The sequence below is a fragment of the Diceros bicornis genome, chromosome 7 (genome assembly GCF_020826845.1).
Source record: "Diceros bicornis minor isolate mBicDic1 chromosome 7, mDicBic1.mat.cur, whole genome shotgun sequence".
Classification (NCBI taxonomy): domain Eukaryota; kingdom Metazoa; phylum Chordata; class Mammalia; order Perissodactyla; family Rhinocerotidae; genus Diceros; species Diceros bicornis.
This window is the reverse complement of record NC_080746.1, coordinates 66,364,938-66,371,573: the sequence shown is the minus strand read 5'-3', so window position 1 is coordinate 66,371,573 and position 6,636 is coordinate 66,364,938. Positions and strand designations below refer to the sequence as shown.

At 42.1% G+C, this 6,636-nt stretch overlaps 1 pseudogene; it reads left to right on the top strand.

Annotated features, from left to right (window-relative positions):
* Nucleotides 1-2,831: 2,831 nt before the first annotated feature.
* LOC131409138 (olfactory receptor 10Z1-like) lies at nt 2,832-4,099 on the top strand (annotated as a pseudogene).
* Nucleotides 4,100-6,636: the final 2,537 nt, after the last annotated feature.

Here is a 6,636-nt window from a genome sequence, read left to right as displayed (position 1 = left end):
ATGATGTCCCAGAGGTCCCTTAGACTGTCCTCACACTTTTTAATTCTTTTCTCTTTTACCTGTTCAGCTTGGGTAATTTCTTCTAGTCTTTAGTCCAGCTCGCAGATCCGTTCTTCTGTATCCTCTACTCTGCTTTTGAGTCCCTCTAGTGAATTTTTCATTTCCAGTATTGTATTTTTCATTTCAGATTGGTTCTTTTTTATATCTTCCATTTCTTTGTTGACATTCTCACTGAGTTCATCTATTCTTCTCCCCACATCAGTCAGCATCCTTAGCACTCTTTGTTTGAACTCTCTGTTGGGTAGATTGCTCATTTCTGTTTCACTTAGTTCCTTTTCTGGGGTTTTGTCCTGTTCCCTTACTTGGAATGTATTCCTATGCCTCCTTATTTTGCCTCTTTCCCAGTGCTTGTGTCTACGTATTAGGTAGGTCAGGTACGTCTCCTGCTCTTGAATAGGTGACCTTATATAAGTGATGCCTTAGGAGGTCTGCAGTGTGCTTCCCTCAGTTCTCAATCTTCCAGGGGTGAACTATGTGGGCTACGTGTGTCCTTCTGTTGTGGCCTGTTTGCTCTCCCTGTAGGCACCCAGGGAGGCTGAGTTATGCTCCTGGCCAGCTGTTGTAATGCTCAGCTGTTTGTAGTTGTTGTGGGCCCTTCAGTCTCTTTATCAGGTGTGGGGAGCCCCAGCACAGTTGGCTGCAAGTTCTAATACCACATTTGTGTTTCAGTATTTCTTTTAAGTGAGCAGGCCCCCAGCGTGGCAGGTTGTTAGGCTCAGGGGCTTACAACTGCTATAAGCCTCCAGCCTTTAGGTCTCCTGTCAGCTCTCTGAGGATTGCAACTGGGTGGGGCTGGCCTCAGGTATGGGAGCACCCAATTGTTTCAGGCTTTAGAAGGTGGGGCAAACCCCCTATGTGGGTCTTTGAGAAGCACGAGTCTTCTGCAGCTGACAAACCCTGCCACCGATAGGTCCACACACACAGTCAACACAGTCCTGCCCCGTGTGCCTGCCCCGACCTCCTGAAGCGGACTCAGTCTCTCCACAGCAGGAGCCCCACACACTCCACCCACTCCTTGTGCACGCCCTGCCCCACTGAAGTGGGCTCAGTTGCCAGGCTGCAGAGAATCTAGTCACCAATCTATGCAGGACCACAAGTTGCCTGAGGGCTTGTTGTTGGGTGGGGCCAGTCTCTAGGGTGGGCCGCCTGCCCCAGCTGAGCTGGATTAAATGGGTGCTCTAGGGGGTGGGGCAGACCTGGGCTAGCAGGCCCTAGGGAGAACTCCAATGGCATCTGTGTCAGCACGCCCACACCAGGCCACAACAATGGCCGCCGCCAATGTCCCAGTCCCTGGAGAGGTCTCACCTCTCACCAAGATGCACTCAGAGCCTATCAGGTGAGTCTCTTTTCACCAAAGCACTGTGCACCTTTCTTTCTGGTGATTTTAGGTTGCTTTCTGGAACGGGTGAGTTTGCGCGTGGGCCCTTTAAGAGCCGGTTTTAATTTCTTTGTGAACCGGGTTTTCTGGGGGTATTCCCCAATGTTTTAGTAGCAGGCAAAGTCAGATATTATGCCACTCATCTCGATTGTGATGGGTCCACAAAGTGCCTACAGTGGAGCGCTCCCCGGCTCAGGGCCCCGCTCCTCCAGGGAGGGCTGCAGACCTCTGGGCTGCTCCCAGGCCGCAGTCAAGCTGGCGGCTTGTGAAGGCGGCATTTTTCCTCTCCAGAAGGGAGTTTCTGCCTCTTCCACCTCAATTAGGATTGTCGTTTGTTGCAGGAGTTCCTGTTATCCAGTTTTCAGTTCTCTCTCAGGGGTAATTTTTCCATGAGTAGTTGTAAATTGGCTTTGTCCACGGGAGGAGGTGAGTTCAGAGTCTGCCTACGCCGCTATCTTGACTTCTCTCTCTCTTCAAATAACAATGTATTTGTTAGTCCTACAGAATAATTTCAAGGTAATGTTTCTCTCTTTCTCTTGCACACGACTTCATTTTCCATTGCTCATTCCTCACTATTTTTCTTTCCCTTTAGCTTCAGCAGTGACAGAAGTTAAAATCAAAATTCTATAGAGTATCTTCATATCATTTTTCTGCCCTCACCTCCTACAAGACTGGATGTTTAATGAACAATCAAAATAGAAGTATGACTTGATGAATTGATCTAAGGAATGTGAGTTGATTCTATTCACTCTGTGCTTCAACGCAAATAACATAACAAGTATACCTGTGAGAAAATGTCCCACAGGTTCTTCTGAAAACCCACAAGTTTATTATAACATAGTGACCAGAATATGCCCTTCTAGAATGAGACAGTACCTTCAAAATCATTTTGACTCCAAGCTAGTTCATTATGTTATATCAGGCATCTGGAAAAGAACGCCAATGAGAAGCTCTTAAGAACTTAAAAATTATTGATATGCATTAAGAACTAATGATATTGTGTATCAAAAGCTCGAATTATTACCATGGATAGGAACCCAGCAGGATTTACAATATGTTAAATTCATTTGTGTGGTCTAGTCATTGTCACAATTATCACCTTTGGGGCCACTTCATGGTTGTGCATTGATGAAAAGAGGATTACATTGAAAGAAAAGTCAAAGTTCTTTCAGAAAATTTCACTGATCTCCCTAAATTTTTTTAAATGTTATATTCCTTTTAAGTCATATAAATGATTGAATTATATTATTCATTCAATCAGTAGTTTAATCAACAGTCCTGAGTACCAGGGTACAACCAGATCACAAGCATTGCAAAATGTGGCATCACAAAATCCAGTGGGTCAGAACAAAGCAATCTTATTCATATTTTCACTCTTACATGCAGATCCTGATTGGAAAAGAGAGAGATAAAGAGTGCTTTTGTGAGCAGAAGCCAAGAAGATATTTGGGCCCACTCTCTGTCATTTATGCAGATTCTCATACTAGAATCATTCACATCACTCTGACTCCTGAAGGTGACTTCAATCAGGTGCATTAAACATCCCTTTCCCAGGTTCTCCCATGAAGAGTTGCCTGAAACTTGCCCAGGTGCCATTGATTAAAGTGTAGGTGACATCAGTGACACAGATATTTTTACAATCATCTCAGAGTCTTAATCTCAAGAATCTCTGCATCTTTGGAGCAAAGTTGCTGTGCCCACCAGGAGGATGGGCAATCATACCACAAGGAGCACGTTCCTTCTGTGTGGTTTTTCGAGTTTCCCAGACCTGCAGAGTCTCTTCTTTGTGGTGATTTTCTTCTCCCATGTGACCATCCTAGCTGCAAATGTGTCCATAATGGTGGCCATCAAGCTCAGTCACAACCTTCACACCCCCATGTCTTTTTTCTTCTGGCCTGTCCTTGTACAACTATGGTAATCCTCCCCCGCATGTTAGTGGACTTGCTGTCAGACAGCAAGACCATTTCCCTTCCTGAGTGTGCCACGCAGACATTTTTCTTCTTTGGCTTGGCAGGCAATAACTGCTTCACCATGGCTGCCATGTCCTATGACCGCTACATTGCCATTCACAACCCACTGCACTATGCCATCCGGAAGACCCATAATATCTGCTTTCAGCTCGTGATGGCTTCTTGTGTGGTTGGGTTCCTGGTTTTTCTGTGTATCATCATCAGCGTATTCAACTTGTCTTTCTATGTCTCCAGTACCATCCAGCACTTCTTCTGCGACATCTCGCCTGTGGTTTCTCTTGTTTGTGATTATACTTTGCAGCACGAAATGGCTATTTTTATGCTCTCTACCTTTGTGTTGGTGGGCAACTTTATTTTAATTATGATTTCCTATGTCTTCATTGGGTCTGTAGTTATGAAGATGCCTTCTGTAACAGGGAAGTATAAGGCCTTCTCGACTTCCTCCTCCCACCTCACTGTAGTGTGCATCCACTATGTATTTGCATGCTTTGTTTATTTGAGGCCCAAGGATAGTGATTCATTCCACGAAGGTATGCTGATGGCTGTGACATATACAGTGCTGACACCTCTGCTTAATCCTATCGTTTACAGTCTAAGAAAGAAAGAAATGCAGATAGTCCTAAGGAAAGTACGAAATATTGCAAATAGGTTTATCCTTCAGAGGGTAGATAAAAGAACTCTGAACACTTAAAAATTTACAGATTGCTGATAAATAAAAGTAGAAAAAGGGAAGTACCTCCAATAAAAATCATCAATTTGTGTACAAAGCAATCAAAGTATTATCTAATTACCAGATATATCCTGGCATCACCATTTTTCTAGTACAAACAGGATACAATTTTAAAATATTTTCAAATATATGTGTGCATGCATTTATATATATATATGTATATACACAAATATGCGTGCAGTAAATGAATCAAAACATGTTTCGGAACACAGTATTTTCATGACAGCATTGGATGAATCTACCTGCTTACGGATTGTAGTTTTAGTGTCAATTCCCAGAACTTTTTAACTAGCCCTATACCTTAAATACTTTCTCCTATTTTTTTCTAAAGGTTTATAGTTTATAGTTTTACATTTTACATTTAAGTCTATGATCTATTTTGAGTTAATTCTTGTATGAGGTGTGAGGTTTAGGTTGAGGTGCTGCCATCCTCCATGGATGTCCAATTGCTCCAGCACCATTTTGGAAAAACCCTCCTTCTTTCAGTTGATTGTTCCTGTATCTTTTGAAAAAAATCAGTTGGGCATGCTTCTGTGGGTCTTTCTCTGGGTTCTCCAGTCGGCTTCATTGATCTGTGTGTCTGTTCTTCCACCAGCACCACGGTGTCCTCATGACTGTGCTATAAAATAAGCCTTGAAATCAGGTAGAGGGATTCCTCCCACTTCACTCTTCTCTGTCAAGAGTATTTTATATATTCTAGGACCTTTCCTCTTTAGTAGTGTAAGTATTTAGTACTGTAAATTTTCCTCTCAGCACTGCTTTACCTGAATCTCACATGTTTTCATATGTTGCCTTTTAAAATTTCCATTCTATTCAGTGTGTTTTTTAAATACTGAAGTTTCAAGTCTTCTTTTTATCGTTTACTCTCTGTCTAGAGAATTTTCTTTAACCATTACTTAAAGGTTGATTTGTGGGGAAAAAAATTCTCTTAGCTTTCCTTCATTGGAGATGTCTTTATTTTTCCTTCATTTTTGAAGGCTATTTTAGGTCAGATATAGAATTTATGTTTAAAAATTCTTTGCTTTTAGTACTTGAAGAATATTGTGCTGCTTCCTTCTGGTTTCATGAGAACCGTGCTGTCTCCTATATTCCCTTTTTTTTTTTTTTTTAACATTTTCCGATAAGTAATGACTACTTTCTCTCTGGGTGCTTTCAAAACTTTTCTTTGTGTTATTTATAGAACATTAAGTATGATGTGACTTGGTATGTGTCTCTTTGGGTTTATCCTGTTTCATGTTTGTGGAGCTTCCTGAGTCAGTAGCTCTATGTCTTTCACCAAATTTGGGAATTTTTCAGCCTTCATTTCTTTGAACACCTACTCAGTCCCCCTTTCTTTCTTCTCTCCTTCTGGGACTCCCATTTTATGAATGTTAGCTCCTTTTTTATTGTCCCACAGACCCATGTAGCTGTGTTCTTTTTTTCAATCTCTTTTATTTTTGTTTAGAAAAGTATTTCTATTTATCTTTATGCAAGTTCACTGATTCTATCCTCTGTCGTCTGCAATCTACCCTTAACATCACCTAGCAAGTTGTTTTATTTTTTAATTTGGTGACTATATTTTTCAGTTCTATCATTTTCACTCAATTATTTTTTATAACTTCTATTTCTTTGCTGAAATTTTCTGTTATTGTCATTTGTATCAAGAAGATTAATGATAGCTTACTGATGCATTTGTTTCATGGCTGCCTTATAATCTTGGTCAGATAATTTCAACCTCCCATTCACCTTGGTGTTGGCATATATTGTCTTTCTCATTGAAGTTGTGAGAAAACTTCAGAACCAGAACTTCCTGATTCTTGGTTTGATAAGAGAGTTTTGATTGTATCATAGACATTTAGGATATTATATTATGAGACTCTGGATCATGTTCAATCATTTTTTAGGAGGAAGTCCCCCTGTTGAGTGTCACTGCAACCACCAGGTGACTGTGGATGTCCAGCTTCCTGCTCAGCACTATTGACACAACTCTGCAAAAAGGGACTGACTCACACTGCCTCCTTGCAGATGAGAGAGATGGAAGATAAGCTCCCCCCTCTGCCTTGTTGTCTCCTTCCCAGTGATAGTGGAACACTGACTGCATGCCTCCTTGCCTCCAAGAAAGCTCAGGTCCTTTATGGGCCCCAGTGTCACTAGGGAAGGGGGGAAATGTAAAGCTCTTCATACTTCTTAGTTGTTACAGGGTGGAGGTGGAAGTTCAGCTGCCCAACGGTGCACTAACAAGTAGGGTTGGAGGTGAAGGGAGCAAAGTACCATTAGCTCCACCTCACACTCCCTCATTAAGTCTCATTGCTTCCAGTGAGGCTCATTTCTTCATTGGACCCCACTGACACTACCCAGGCAAAAGAAACAGAGGGTGAGTGGGGTGAAGAACAGCTCCCTACTTGGCCCCACTGAAACCTGGGGATGGGGGAAAGGTATGATTTTTTCATTGGCGTTTGTCTGGAGTAGGGCAGGTATTGCCAAAAGGTTTTCTGTTCTGTTAAGGCTACCCTTTTCCC